Source organism: Salmo trutta, chromosome 13 (genome assembly GCF_901001165.1).
Source record: "Salmo trutta chromosome 13, fSalTru1.1, whole genome shotgun sequence".
Lineage (NCBI taxonomy): Eukaryota > Metazoa > Chordata > Actinopteri > Salmoniformes > Salmonidae > Salmo > Salmo trutta.
The window spans coordinates 65,294,637-65,309,344 of NC_042969.1; the positions used below are offsets into that span (position 1 = coordinate 65,294,637).

A 14,708-nucleotide genomic window follows, 5' to 3' on the forward strand; every position below is an offset into this window, starting at 1 on the left:
AAAACATGGTAATTAGTGGGCTGGCTGATGGGGACTTTATGCAAATCGTCAGAAGAGGGCTGCACTGACTAACTGAAGCAGGTAGACCTGACAGTGTTTACACTGGAGCGCTGTTGCTTTTATTGGCTCTGCTTATCAGCAACAAAACTTTCATGAACTTTGGACTCTTTTGTATAAAGACTTTGGTGAAAGAGGAGGGATGGTATACTTGTGATAATAATTACACTACTACGACTACTACTAATAATAATGATAATAATAATAACACATTGTAATTATAATAATATTGTATAGACAATATCAGATATTATTCATTATAGCATTTATCGTATCAACTGTGTTTATTTTTGTTGTCATTAAATTAAACAGAAAAACATGCAAGCTACATAACATGTATGCTACACAACGTGACACATTCTTAATTATTCACCTACTGTCATAACAAAGTATTTACACAAGCTCGATTATTTCATTATAAAAAAGAATCTGATTGTGATATTGTTTTTTTTTTTTTTTTTACATAGGACTATAAATATATCAGAAACGTCTTGGCCTATGCATAACAGGTCTGCCAGTCTTGGGCTTGTATTTTAGTTTTTCTATATCTTTCTCATAAGATTTATAGTCTATAGGAATGTCTGACCATTTAAACCGCTATTCCAGTGAGTTGTTTTTATATATATCAGAATAGACATTAGAAGAGGAGGAGAGGAATCCATGAACAGATCAGCGCTGGAATCGTGGCCATAGTTCAAACGCTCTAGTCGCAGAATGGCGCGCTGGGGACGTACCAGATTGACCAGGCCAACAAGCAGGTGCCGATGAATATCATTTTTATTTATTTATTTATTTTATTTAACTTCTATTTAACTAGTCAAGTCAGTTAAGAACAAATTCTTATTTACAATGAAGGCCTACACATCACGGTAAGCCTACATAATCGGGCAGGTTCGGTGACCTGTAGAACGGGGAGAACTAAACAAATGAAGTAGGCTAATATGGAAGAGTTGGTTGGTATAGTCATAAGAGCAAAATGTGGCCTGGAATTGTAATAATTTTTTATCCATATGAAAATGTATTAATACTGCTTAGCATATTGGTTAACAAGATGTTGATTATATCATATCTGATACAGTGGTATTGCCTGCCAATAATTATACCGCCCTTACTGTCAGTGTAGTATCAATACTCGTGGTTGATCATTATATGACCAGAGGACAGAGCAAACCTACTATAATTGGTCTGCAAATAATGTTTACATTATGCCTATGTTATGCCCCACGTCGTGTCAGTACGATAATGCTTCTAAACTAGGAATGCATTGAATTACTTAGACAATTCCTAATTGTATACACGTTTTCTTTATAAATATGCATTAATCCAGGCAAATAAATGATTGTAGGCCTATATGTCATCCACAAGGCTGTATCACAACCGGCAGTGATTGGGAGTCCCATACGGCGGCGCACAATTGGCCCTGCGTCGTCCGGGTTTGGTCGGTGTAGGCCGTCATTGTAAATAAGAGTTGGCAAGTCAGTTAAGAACCTAGTTAAATAAAGGTTTAAATAAAACAAAACAAAAAACAAGTCTGATCAAAAATAAATATATTTCTATTGTAACTTTACATAATGTCGGTTTCTTTTCCAGCCTTGTATTAGATAGAGGATTTCAACTAAAAGTCCTATATCTATCTAACTATTGCATCAAACTATCTTTTTTCATTTGTTTTATTTAAATGTCCTATGACAAAAATATGTTGATTTTAACCATTTCTAAAAGCTAATGTTAAGAGGGCTTTGACCCCCAAAAGGCGTTGTGTTGGTCATGACACGTCTTGAGACGTGTGTCATTTGGTGTCATTACACAACGCCTTTTGGGGGTCATTTGGTGTCATCGCTGCTATTTTTCTCTGTGCCGCTGTCTTGTAAAGTTTTCCTGAGGCTGACACACAACTTTACCTGCACTTCGAACTGCTGTAAATTTCCATCGATCCATTCTGTGCAGCCCGGGTAGAGTTGATAGCAGAACGGTAACAGTTACCGCTGAATCCCAGTCTGTCTACATACAATACTGTCTCCTCCAATGACAAGTTTATCTGATTATAAGAATGTGTTTTTTTTACTTTCCAGATAGAATTGAGGGGAATTATTTAATTTCAAAACGATGGGATCGAATTACTCGTTTTAGTCATATCCACTTCATATCCCGCCATACAAATGATTGTAGGTCTACATATAATCGACAAGACTGATCAAAAATAAATATATTTATATTGTAACTTTGAACAATGTTGGTTTCTTTTCCAGCCATGTATTAGATAGCGGATTGCAACTAACTGTCTTCTATCTATTTAACTACTGTATCAAACTATCTTATTTTTTTTCTTTTTTTATGTCCTAAGTCAAAAAGTTGTTGATTTTAACAATTTCTCAAAGCAAATGTTAAGAGGGCTATAACCCCCCAAAATGCGTTGTGTTGGTCATGACACGTATAATGGTCTTGAGACGTGTGTGTAATTTGGTGTCATTACACAGGATAATGTAATGCAATCAATCAGCTTCTTATCGCTGCTATTTTTCTCTGTGCCGCTGTCTTGTAACGTTTTACTGAGGCTGACACACAGCTTTACCTGCACTTCGAACCGCTGTACATTTCCATTGATCCATGCTATGCAGCCCGGGTAGAGTTGATAGCAGAACGGTAACATTTACAGCTAAATTACGGTCCGTCTACATAGAAATGTTTGTTTTTTACTTTCCAGACAGAATTGATGGTAATTAATTAATTTCGAAATGATGGGATCGAATGACCTGTTTTTGTCATATCCACTTCTCTCATAATTAATTAGATAAGGGTGGCCTACTGAGGAAATTCATCATCTGAGGTTTGGTGGAATTGGCACTAGGCAGAGTTCCATGAAATTAAACATCTGAATAGAGGAAGTAATTCGGACTTGACAACAAGACCTATGGTTCATATGAATAATTAATAAGTAGAGCTGTACTAAACATTGTCTGTCATGTCTCTCTCTAAACATTATGTCTCGTACGCCACTTAACGGTATGTCTCTAATGAATATGCATGAGCACCTACAGTACACTGTTAAAAGGAAGTGCTTTGTTACACCAAAACTAGTGACAGCTGAGCTGCCACCAACTTGAAGGAGATGAAACCTTAACTTTGCTGGAGTATTGAAATACATCAACCTGAGATATTCTTTGGGATGCTGCACTTGCCTTTTCCTTTGATAATATTGAACGTGGGAATGGGTGCTGTCCTCATTGAATGTCAATGTCTGACGTGTTTGATATCCGTTCATCACGGTCCATTACACCTCATGGCACAACAGCTTAATACTAATATGGAAATATACTTTTCTTTCTTTCAACATGCATACAACATTGTATGAAAGAATTATAAAGTCTAAACATTTTGAATTACCAACAATCCTCTAAAATCAGAGTTAAGTGGCAAGGTATGAAACGCAAGGTGATTAAAACCAGACTTCCAATTAGTTCAATCACTCTATTGTCTCTCATTGCAACACAATCTCACACTCATTTCGTGCAAATATGTACAAAAAGTATTTCAGCAGATTTTGTGCGTTTCTGAGCGTTTTATGTAGCTCAATTCCTGTGAAAAGACAGATTTTGGTGCGACTTCATTCATAGGAAAATACATTTTTCGGGGGCAAACTTCGGAACAATCTTTTGAAAGTTATTAGAGCAATGCATGACGGGCAATGGTGTTCAACACTGCTTATTTTGTATACCGCATTTATTTATAGATAAAACATGAATGCGTTAACAACCCAATATTGTAAATCAACCAGGTTGTCACCGAAATAATTCTAATATAATAGTAGTAAAATCGTTTTTTAATTATTTTTATTCATACTGTTTCTATGCTTGTTTTAGCTTAATACTTTGGGACACTGGTGCATTTGTAGTGAGAAAGGCCCTTTTTTCATGTAGGTAACAGTAGGCCTACACGATTTTCTTCTTAACGCATTTCATATTTCATGGAGCCACAATTTTCTTCATAATTCATTTAATACAAGACTCCACTTTTTCATGTACATTACACCATTTCTTTCATAATGCATTTTATACAAAGCTATGTCGAATTTTATGAAGGTTGCCAGATTTGAGAAAAAAAATACAGATTTTTGTTTGCGGTATCGATGAAGGTATTTGATTGGGGAATGTTAAATAGTCGTAAATCTCTGATTCATTTAGCTTTTGGTATATTTGGCATTTTTATACATATTCTGCATTTCCACTGAAAGCAATAATTAATCAACCCACTACTGTAAATAAATGAACAGTACCTGTTATAAAACAAAAATGGCTCTCCGTAAATAAGTATGAGAAATGCTAAGTCTGAAGCCATTTGGCTTTGGGTTTCACAGTCCTGTAATAATGATACAAGTTATATCAGCTTAAAAAGGGATTATTTCCAACCTCTGGGGTATAACATGTTGGGCAAAGTGGTATAGGAGAGTCTGACACATAACCCCTAACTTGAGTTCAGTCTTTGCCAATGAGGACCAAGAGGGGCCGAGCTTCATCCTTTATGACTGAGAAAGGCCTTGATTCTAGGCCGTAAGAAATCCTACAACCATCTCATTAGATCAGAACAGGATGGATCAACTGGTTTGCATCCTAAAAAAAGGATAGTTGTGTTTTTCTGCATAATACACATTATTTGTCTACCCATGTGATGTGGATCATTGTCAGGTTATTAGATGTATAAGCTTCAGTAACAACAGAACACCATGGCTGTAGTAACACTTTAAACAGCTAGTTTGTAAATGTGTAGAATGTGCTTGTTTTGGGTCCACACTGGTAAGTTAACCTATGGAAATGTCTAGTCACAGAGGATTTTCTTCTGAATAACTGGTCAGAGCATAGCACTTTCCATTCAGCTTTAGGCAACTTTGATGTAAGGCCTGATCACATCTGTAGTGACTAGTTCTATCCGTCACGCCCATTGTTGCTTATCTATTGTTCACTATATATATTCATCTAATTACACCCAACAACAGAACGCTCACTACTAGATCACATAACTAGACATGAGCGGGACGTGATCCCAACACTGCCACCTGTGTAGCGGAAGAAAGTGACAGCTGCAACAGGGACTCTAACCAGGGCTCATACGTGGCAAAGTGAGCTCTAACAGTCGTTGCCATGAAAGCCTAGTAGGCCTCTGGGCAGAGGCAGTAGACCTACAATGCTGGCATATGCTTTGTTACAATAGCCTAAGTATATAACATGATTGACAAGACCATAATAATCATCATGAAGTGCCATAAGTGTAAGCCAACATAATTCATTATTTTACATTAACCTGTTTAACTGCATTGATATGGCTTAATTGATCATAGTCCAGACTCGTTATCGTTGAAAATACCATGCAGTTGCACCATGGGAATTTAAACCAAACAAAATGTTTCCCCACATTTCCTGTCATGAAAATGTATCCCCCTTCCCCAATCAAATACCTTCATCGATACTACAAAACAAACAATACAAATACAGATTTTTACTCCAATCTGGCAACCCTCATAAAATCTGAAATTGCACCAGTATCCCAAAGTATTAAGCGAAAACAAGCATAGAAAACTGCATAAAAAAAATAAGGCTACTATTATATTATAAGTATTTTGGTGACAACCTGGTTGATTAACAATATTGGGTTGTTAACATGTTTTTATATATATATATATATATATATATATATATATATATATATATATATATATATATATAAATAAATGTGGGACACCAAAAAAGGCAGTGTGGAACACCATTGCCCAAAATGCATTGCTCCAATAACTTTCAAAAGATTGTTCTGAAGTTTGTCTCCCAAAAAATGTTTTTTCCGAGTTAAGTCACACAACATTTTGTTTTTTCACAACGAATTAAGCCACACAAAAACGCCCAAAATCTGCTGAAATAATTTTTGTACATATTTTCACAAATTGAGCTCTCTTTGATTATCCTTATCATTTTTTAAAGTATTTTTATTTAAACTTTATTTAACTTTATTTGATAAAATATGCATTTTGATTAAAATATTTAGTTGGATTTATTGTTAGATTATTTTGGTAAAATTAAATGAACAAATCATTAAAACAATTTGCATACATTTAAAAAATACATATTTTGGGGGTATCTTGACACTTTATTGAGACAATGATGAAATGACAAAGGAGATACAGAAGGTGGAAGAAACAGACAGAAGGGTTGGTGGGGAAAGGGGTGGGGAAAGGGGTGGGGAAAGGGGTGACATGGCTAAACTGGGTGCGTCATCACTAGACCATGGGCTCTGCACGACTTGCATGAATTTTTATTAATTATATGTTAAATGTAATTTTTTTTGTCAATTTCAGTTAACCCCAGAATAATTTCTTACAGTGTGGTTGAGTGGGTAAAATTCCAACAAAATGTATCATCTTACTGCCCCTCCTGTTTCTAATCTGTCTAAATAAAGCATTTAAAAGATTCTCCATAGGCCCCTATCATGAATCAATATTTAGGCTATACACTATTTGCATTTCTAAACCATTGATTGAATGAGAAACACAGCTTTTGTGTTGTGATGCTGCCTTTTACATGAACTGAAACCCTCAAAAAGTGTTTTCAGAACACTCTTAAAAACATCAATATTAAGGTTGAAGAACCACTTTGGGTGTTTCAGAGCACTTAATTCCTGTTTCAAAAAACATTCTGTGCATTAAAACACTTACATTAGGCTTTCCTTCACACACCCTCCAAACACCAAATCTCAGTTTAGGTGCACTATTCATGGTTCATTACACAAGCACGGTATTCTGAGACTTCTTACAGTGTAGTCCATTAATGATTTGTCTTTGTTTTTCAAATTTTGCTTGTATTTTTTCCGCTCTTATGGATCTGCCCCTTTTTTTCAATTTTCGCCTAAAATGACATACCCAAATCTAACTGCCTGTAGCTCAGGCCCTGAAGCAAGGATATGCATATTCTTGGTACCATTTGAAAGGAAACACTTTGAAGTTTGTGTAAATATGAAAGGAATGTAGGAAAATATAACACAATAGATCTGGTAAAAGATAATACAAAGAAAAAAACAACCTTTTGTATTTTTTCTGTACCATAATCTTTGAAATGCAAGAGAAAGGCCATAATGTATTATTCCAGCCCAGGTGCAATTTAGATTTAGGCCACAGCAGTGTATGTGCAAAGTTTTAGACTGATCCAATGAACCATTGCATTTCTGCTCAATTTTTTTTATCAAGACTGGCCAAATGTGCCTAATTTGTTTATTAATAACTTTTCATGTTCAAAATTGTGCACTCTCCTCAAACAATAGCATGGTATTCTTTCATTGTAATAGCTACTGTAAATTGGACAGTGCAGTTTGATTAACAAGAATTTAAGCTTTCTGCCAGTATCAGATATGTCTATGTCCTGGGAAATGTTCTTGTTACTTACAACCTCATGCTAATCGCATTAGCCTACGTTAGCTCAACCGTCCCGTGGACGGAACACCTATCAAAATCAAATCAAATCAAATCAAATTTATTTATATAGCCCTTCGTACATCAGCTGAAATCTCAAAGTGCTGTACAGAAACCCAGCCTAAAACCCCAAACAGCAAGCAATGCATGTGAAAGAAGCACGGTGGCTGGGAAAAACTCCCTAGGAAAAACTCCTGAGAAAGGCCAAAAACCTAGGAAGAAACCTAGAGAGGAACCAGGCTATGAGGGGTGGCTATCCCGAAGAAGTTTTAAAGCTCTTTATGTAATGAAAACACTATAAAAGTTGAATACATTTTTATTAGTGTATAAAATAACTCAGTAGGAAAATAAAAACAGGTATGAATGCAACATTTCCTGAAGGTCATTATTTGTAGAAAATGTAAATGACTAAGGAGCCAGGCTCCTGTCATTTTCACATACCTCCAAAAGATCTGTCAACTATTAACAAGAAATAATAACAAACAGCAAAAACTGTTTATCCAAAATGCAGTGCATCATCGGGCTTGGCTGTTGTGAACTGTGTGTTGGAGCGTAGCGGATAACACTGACGGACACAGGATTCTCACATGAGTTAGTGACACAGGCAGGGACAGTTGGGCAACAGAGAGTCTGTTTCCCAAATGGCACCGTATTCCCAATATAGTGCACTACCTTTGACTACACTGCACTACTATGAGGCCGGGTCAAAAGTAGTGCACTGTACAGGGAATAGGGTGTCATTTGGGATGAAGACCATCAGAGGAGGTCAGCTGTAGTCCTATTACAACCTCAGTCATATGCAGTGCAGTGGCCTCTGAGTTTGGTCTTCAAACCACTTCAGTATAGCTATCTATAATTGGTTGTACTTTGGACTGTTATGGACTGTACCACTGACAACTGTTACAGTATTCATTAGAATATTAAAATCAGATTCAGTTTAAATACAAGGACCACCGTACCGAAGGTCATGCAAATCATTACCCAAAATAGCTATCAATGGGGCCTAACAAACTGGGACGCAAATTGAAAACAGTGAGATTATTCAGGAGGACTGCTTCAATTACTGTTGGGAGTTGTATGAAACAACATAGATAGAACAACAGTAGCACATTCATCCACATAGTTTAGACATGACAACACATGCCAACACCTTAATTAAACCCATAAGAGAGAGTCTACATTGATAGGCATGTCATCTCCATATTGTTCCCTGACAGTTGAGAGGATGGGAAAAGACCACTGAATCACTCAACATGGGCTGATAAGTAAATGATCCCCAAAGCTGGAACAACAATACAACTGACAAATCACAGACATTCTTAATGAGATATACTCAATTTTCAAAAACAATTGGCCAATCGGATAAATCTCATCCCTAAAGTTCTGTGTTCCCTTCAGAAACCAACAAGATCATAAAATGGATCAACACCTGGTGTAGAAGTGGGACTGAGTATAAAAGGGCCAAGCCAGGATGTGACAGTCAGTATGGGATCTGGATCCATCTGGTCTAGGCAAGTTTGCTGTCTACAGTTTTAATGGAAGTGTGATGAGTCCACAGGTTCTGGGATGAACTGTGAGTACAGGTGGTGACCAAAACTATGCTTGGCTGCCATTTCAGTCTTCAGTGACCTCTTCCCCCCCTAACCCTAACCCTCCCCCTGACTTTACGATGGGTTTGGGGCAGACAGCGGAACGTTTGGAAACTCAGACTGAAAAGGGCAAAAGCTTCATGTCATGTGCGTGAGATTCAGGGACCAGAGACCATGTCCCGTTCCACAGACTAATCTGGACCTTACCCTCCTCACATTTCACTCCCTGATCGCTCCCCGTTCATCTCTTCATCCTGAAGAAGGCTTGTGTCTCTTGTCATCTGTTTACTGTCTCTCTCTTTTGCAATATTATTCTATAAACACTCAGCACTGGTCTTTCATTGTATTTCCTAATTACTTTCCGCATTAAGCACTATTACAAAATTCACACAGAATTTATGTTGTCAAAAAATCTTTGTGTTTTACGAGTACATTGACTGGGTTTTACTTATGACCAACTGTTCTTACTCATGCCCTTTGTATAATGATATGTGGAGATAGGTGTTGCGTTACCTTGACATGGAACAGATCGAAGGGGCAATCATCCACACCTACATAACAAAGAGCCTGTTTCAGTAGCATAAGGTGTGTTTTGTCTGCTTTGGCACAGTGTGATAGGATCTATGTCTGTCACGTAAAAAATATCACTGTCTTATCGCATGATTAACAAAAATCTTACCTCAATTTACCTAATTTAAACTAGGATGATCCTGTTGAGATAACTAATCACCTTTCCAAGATAGTAAGACGAGTTGTGCCATTATAACACAATTATCATACAATTCACACTTCCATTACACCAGTTTTCCTAAAGTTGGAACCAGATAAAACAACAAATGCAATTAATCAATCAAACCCCGGGACAATCACATGCTAATAAAATGATAAGTCCATCGGTTATTTGATTTATTAGAGCGGCAGAGGGGCTTTGATTGCAAAACATTGAGTTTCCATTGGAAACATTAGCAGCTTTGATCTCTGAGAGAGGAATGGGATTTCATCACTGTCCCTGTAAATCACAGGGAGAGTTCAGCCAGTGATGTGGCTGATACCAACACACACCAGCATAGCTTACTTCTCATTGACATCCTGATAAAGTGATACAGGAGGACACTGAAGAAGAAAGTGATGAAAAATGCTGCTGGTATCTCGGCACGGCCTCCTCCCTATTGTTAAACATGACCTGTGGATGATCCTGGCCTGACTGAGGCCCTGACTGTCTGACAGCTAGGGACAGTGTTAGCTCTGTCAACACCCACTGGAGAGGGTGTGCGTTTCTGTGGGCTTTTCTTGAATCAGGCCCAAGACATGAAAGTCTCTATGCCATGTTTGCTCTTATGGAGTGCAATTGAGTTTTTCCTCCTTTCTTTCTCTTTGTTACATCCTGTCAGATCATAGAAGCTTTGAGGTCGCACCGTCATTCATCAGTGAGCTGCAGGGAAAACTGTCATTTCTCTTTCCTTCTATTATTCACTCACGTCCTTTTACTCTCTCTCTCTCTTTTACTTTTACTCTCTCTCTCTCTCTCTCTCTCTCTCTCTCTCTCTCTCTCTCTCTCTCTCTCTCTCTCTCTCTTTTACTTTTACTCTCTCTCTCTCTCTCTCTCTCTCTCTCTCTCTCTCTCTCTCTCTCTCTCTCAACTAGAGAGTCATCTTCAATCATCTGACTGGCAAGCAAGACCAGAACATGAGTTAGAGGATTGTGCAGTAACATTAGCTTGCCCATCGGGGCAGTGCGACCCCTTACATCATTTGATACGCCCCCTCTTCCCAACAGTCAGGATCAGCCTGCTCCCGGCACAGGCAGGCTGCATACAACACAACACCACACCACTGATTCATCCTCCTGTCAGACTGGGCCTGGGGGCTGACTGGGGCAGCCCTGCTCAAACTTGGCCCCTCACACTGAATCTCAGGGGGGCTGGTGCTATTGTATAGGGCAGGGGCTACACAGCATAATCTATTGCTCAGTTTGAATGGTACCCTTAATACTTTCTAAAGGAGTTTACATCAGCACAGTACATAATGGTTTACCTTAAAATAGCATTTTACAACACGTAATACAAAACAGATTTGAGTAGATGATAACATCTTAAATTCACCCTACACGGTGAGGGGGTGTTTTTGAGGAACACCTCTGTCTGTCTGTGTGTAACATACATGGTACACTCAGTAGAAACCACAGGGCCTACAGCACCTTCCTATTCCCTGCTGTTGCATCCATCCTCTCTAGACTCCAGCTGCAATCAACTTGCTGCTGTTTTTCTGGCAACAGCCACTTTGTCAGAGTATAGGGGGCTGGAGACGGTATCTCTATGACTCCCCAGGTGTAAACATAACATGCCTGGCCTTCTTACTGCTGGAAGTCAGGGATGGCAACAAGGAGAACATGCAATACAATCTAAAACACACAATGATTCCCCTTTAACTCTGATGTTACCCACATCCAGACACCTGCACCAATTTCATCCCATAGATGAAAACCCATCCCTTTGGGTTTAGCATAGCAGTGAATTGACTCCTTTTGTTTGTGAACTGACTCATTTGGGGTTAGCATGGTAGTGAACTGACTCCTTTGGGTAGTGAACTGACTCCTTTTGTTTGTGAACTGACTCATTTGGGGTTAGCATGGTAGTGAACTGACTCCTTTGGGGTTAGCATGGTAGTGAACTGACTCCTTTGGGTAGTGAACTGACTCCTTTTGTTTGTGAACTGACTCATTTGGGGTTAGCATGGTAGTGAACTGACTCCTTTGGGGTTAGCATGGTAGTGAACTGACTCCTTTGGGTAGTGAACTGACTCCTTTGGGTAGTGAACTGACTCCTTTGGGGTTAGCATGGTAGTGAACTGACTCATTTGGGGTTAGCATGGTAGTGAACTGACTCCTTTGGGTAGTGAACTGACTCCTTTGGGGTTAGCATGGTAGTGAACTGACTCCTTTGGGTAGTGAACTGACTCCTTTGTGTAGTGAACTGACTCATTTGGGGTTAGCATGGTAGTGAACTGACTCCTTTGGGTAGTGAACTGACTCCTTTGGGGTTAGCATGGTAGTGAACTGACTCCTTTGGGGTTAGCATGGTAGTGAACTGACTCCTTTGGGGTTAGCATGGTAGTGAACTGACTCCTTTGGGTAGTGAACTGACTCCTTTGGGGTTAGCATGGTAGTGAACTGACTCCTTTGGGGTTAGCATGGTAGTGAACTGACTCCTTTGGTGTTAGCATGGTAGTGAACTGACTCCTTTGGGTAGTGAACTGACTCATTTGGGGTTAGCATGGTAGTGAACTGACTCCTTTGGGGTTAGCATGGTAGTGAACTGACTTTTGGGTAGTGAACTGACTCCTTTGGGTAGTGAACTGACTCCTTTGGGGTTAGCATGGTATAAGGTAGTGAGATGATAACTTACACAACTTACAAAGAGATCAATTAGATTCCATGACCTTTCACTGAGACTGAGACCAAGCTCATGTACTTAGCGGGTTCTTTAGATGATGGATGGATGACTTTCTGGTCCAATCCCAAATGGACCCCTAAGCCCTACACCCTGTGCTCTTGTGGAGATCTAAGAGGATTTGACAGTTGTAAGTAATATGGTAATAGCTCCACCTTGCCCTCTGATAGCCTCGGTGGAAGTTTCACTATATTACTTCTACCAATCAAATCCTCTCAGATCTCTATAAGTGCATAAGGAGTAGGGCAAGGGGCCCATTTGGGATTGGGCCTTGATGTAGACAATCTGGACAGAGAATGATCACTCTTTTGCATATTTACTGATGAACTGACCACAGTTACAGCCATGCATCAACCATAGAGATAAATAGAGGACTCATCTTTGTATCTGTGCCATTATAGCGTCTGTGACAGCATGGGCAGCGCCATTGATGCTTTCTCCATTTTGAAGTAGTCTATTTTCTTCTTCACGATTCGCTGATCCCTTCTGGTGACCCGGTTGGACATGATTCCAACAGGGTCACCAGGAGGAATCAGCAAATGATGTTAAAAGTCCCACCCAGACCTCTATTATTCTCTATGGCATCAATTCAGCTAATTCTTCCTGTGGTGCGGCCAGTTCGCTTGAACGTTTGCTACGTTGCAGAACAGTTTGTACTGAATGACACGTTTCACCAAAACGTTCTTGTACGTTCTTGAACAGACTCCCATTTGGTGGGTGTGGCGAGATCTGGCTTGAAGCAATATGTGACGTATTTAAATGGCAGTGGACTTACTGACAGCATTCCCCAACCCACAACTCAACCCTTCCCCGATTTTGAACTGGTCACCACGTACAGCACCGTTTCCGTTCAATTGAACATCCCAGAATGTAAAAACATACTGAACGCAGCCCTGTTCTCACCCTACAATTACAAACATCTGACCAATCAGAATAGAGAAAGTAGTTGCTAGGTAGGTAATCAATTAGCATTATAATTCCAAACAACTGATTCACCATATTTTAGAACTCATCAACAATAACTAAGAAAGGAATATGTCCCATAAAATATCATCATATTGAGACCAAGACCAAGCTTTTAATTCCAAAGATAGTACGCACATTTCACAGGAAGGACTTTCACACGTTTGATACATTTACACAAAGGTTATATTACACTTGGTGTTGTGTTAACACTTTCAGGTCTGCAGAAAGAAACATCTTCAACTAATGCTTCCCAATTAATCTGGGTCCTGGCAGAGAAGTTAATAACAGAGTCAGGTTCCATCCCAAATGGCACCCTTTTCCCTATAGTGCCCTTCTTTTGACCAAAGCTGTAGGGGCCCGGGTTGTGCACTATATAAGGTGCCATTTGAGACACAACCTCACTCTCCAACAGAGTGACTCAGGGAAAACAAATGAGACCAAAAACACACACAGGCACATTGAGGCATGAGAAAAAACGTGAAGGTACGTGTGTGGCCCACCACCATCCAGGACCACCAAAGCTCTTTTTTTTTCTTCAGGTGAAACAAGAGGTGTTTGTTCACCAACATTTAGTGAAAGGTCACAGTAGATAAATGTGTCAGTTTGGCTCTTGTCCACTGTTTGCCATGGATGACTTGTGCAGACAGCCATAGAGGCCACATCACACTTCTCCTGGTGCCAACTCCTACTCAAGGCCTGCCTACGCTTTTCTCCTTCCTCATCCATCAAAGCAGAAATCACCCACTACAGGACTACAGTACAGCCACAGGCCGATCCAAACTGCACACTCCACATTTCTCTTTGTTTCAGAACAGTTCCTCTCAATCCCAGCCTAAGGCCCCAATTACACACTGGACATCCATTATTCCAAAAGGACACATGGTCTATCAGATTGTCAGGTCTACATCCTTTGAGAGCGAAATTATGCTTTGGTAGTTATTATGGTAATTATTAGTCAGCACCTGTGTCCTGCAGCGAGCTGTGCAGTGCTCACACACCATGCAAAGAATGAGGAAGACCCACATCCCTGAGCCTGTGGAAAAAAAGGTAACCTTTGTTTTTTTATTGTGTTAGCCATTGGTGACGCTGAACTAGTCAACTCTGAAGGCATTTGCATGATTATGCGTGTGATTCAAATGCTCTACAGTGCTATGATGGAATATGCGGGCTTCAAATCAACGGCCAATTCCTGATAGGTCTC

The 14,708-nt window shown here is 39.4% G+C and overlaps 1 protein-coding gene across 1 annotated transcript in view; it reads left to right on the forward strand.

Annotated features, from left to right (window-relative positions):
- Positions 1-14,298: 14,298 nt before the first annotated feature.
- The window catches only part of LOC115206338 (uncharacterized), a 38,964-nt gene continuing 38,554 nt past the window's right edge, over positions 14,299-14,708 (forward strand). Inside the window, exon 1 of the mRNA XM_029773160.1 lies at positions 14,299-14,554. The gene's annotated coding sequence lies outside the window, so the exon portion shown is untranslated. The remainder of the gene's footprint in view (positions 14,555-14,708) is intronic.